Raw genomic sequence first — 1,578 nt, 5'->3', positions numbered from 1 at the left:
CAGGGGCGCAAAGTAAAATAGCGGTAATAAATCTCACTTATTACTGTTATGTTTAAATTGTTGAAAGCTAAATTGCTTCTGTTTTCTTTTGACAGTACACATCCTTCCTTGGTTTTAAAGAAACGATTTCTTGGCAACCTTGGAAGTGAACACCAAAAAGGGTCTGCCTTTGTTTCCAAATCCCCAGTGGAGGGTCCTACAGTTTCTACAAATCAAGCTCCAGGTCTTCAAGTTCCTCCTCCAGGGCCGGCCTCCTCCCCAGCTTTTCCTTCTCGATGGTCAGCTCCTTCACTTCTCCAGAGTCTATTTCTTGCAGCAAATCTTCCACTTGCCGAAGATTCTTACTCAAGTTCTTAACTCTTCTTTGCTCGCTCTACAGCAGCAGGATCGTGCTCGCCCTTATCATTCTGCTGCTTGCGCTTCTCCTTACGCTTCAGGTTACTCTTTGCTGTCTTGGACAGTCCAGCCTCATTCTCTGCCTTGGAGGCACTCTTGGGGGTGGGTGCTTCATCTGGGCTTAGTCCTGGTGGAAGGTCAGGTTTACTCTTGAAGAACTTCACATAGTTGTTCTCATACACTGGCACCTCCTCCTGAGGGATATATCCATCTTTCACCTTCCGTGGCTTCTTCCAGGTCCCGTCGGGGCGTTGTGTGGCCGCAATGTACACACCTGAAATGTGACAATCTAACTCATCAGTCACATAAGGGTTTGTCGCCATCTTGGAATCCTAGGCCTGGGCCAGGCTACATCTTCAGGATGAGTGTGATCTGAAAACAATAGAAACCAAAACAGCTGTTGTACAAGGATTCCAAAATAAAAGAATAACCAATGAAGGTTCTATAAAAATATAGACTTTTGATCAAGCAATAAAATGCAATCAACTAATTAGAGAACACTAGATAACCCCACCCCTGTAAAATAAACACAGACAATGCAGACGTTTGTGAAAGGCCACCCTCGGTAGATAAGCAGGGTTGTTCAGGCAATAGGCTGGCACAATGTCACTGTTCAAAGGATATGTCTTTATGAATAAGGTAGAGAAAATGGCCTTACGGTCACTACAGTCCCAAAAATGGAGCAGGGGAGATGGCCTCTTCACAGTATCTTATTTTATTGTTTTGTGGCTGAAGCACGTTGAGCTAGACTTTATGCTATAGAGGTAGTAGTCTGGGTGATCTTGGTGATTGGTAGTGACAAGTAAAGTAGCAACCGTAGGGGGTCCGATGATGCAGTGGTGTTTGACAGGACCAATGTCTTGCGAGTTGAAGATACTGGGGGTGGCAGGCGATGTCGGGTCAGTGGCATTGGAGGACTCAGCGGCCTCAGCTACAGAGAAGCAGAGACTGGCCTTCAGTGATGAACGGGATCGACTGGTATCAGGGCGTGGCATCGGCTTGGAGCTCAAAGAAGCTGGGGACCAGGTGGCAGTTTCACGTTGGGGCACTAGAAGAGTCAGCTGATCTCAGATACAAAGATGATTGAACTTCGGCCTTGGTGTCGAGCGAAAATAAGGACATGCAGAGGCGGTTGGGCCTCTAGTTCGAAGAGGACTCCGGCAGTTCCTGTGCAGCAGCCTG

The 1,578-nt window shown here is 47.1% G+C and overlaps 1 pseudogene; it reads right to left on the bottom strand.

The window, feature by feature from the left end:
• Positions 1-205: 205 nt before the first annotated feature.
• LOC138452564 (partner of Y14 and mago-like) lies at positions 206-719 on the bottom strand (annotated as a pseudogene).
• Between the last annotated feature and the right edge of the window lie 859 nt (positions 720-1,578).

This window comes from Ambystoma mexicanum, chromosome 4p, assembly GCF_040938575.1.
Source record: "Ambystoma mexicanum isolate Mex_15411 chromosome 4p, UKY_AmexF1_1, whole genome shotgun sequence".
Classification (NCBI taxonomy): Eukaryota; Metazoa; Chordata; class Amphibia; order Caudata; family Ambystomatidae; genus Ambystoma; species Ambystoma mexicanum.
The sequence above is the reverse complement of the archived record's forward strand: the minus strand, read 5'-3'. Positions and strand labels throughout refer to the sequence as shown.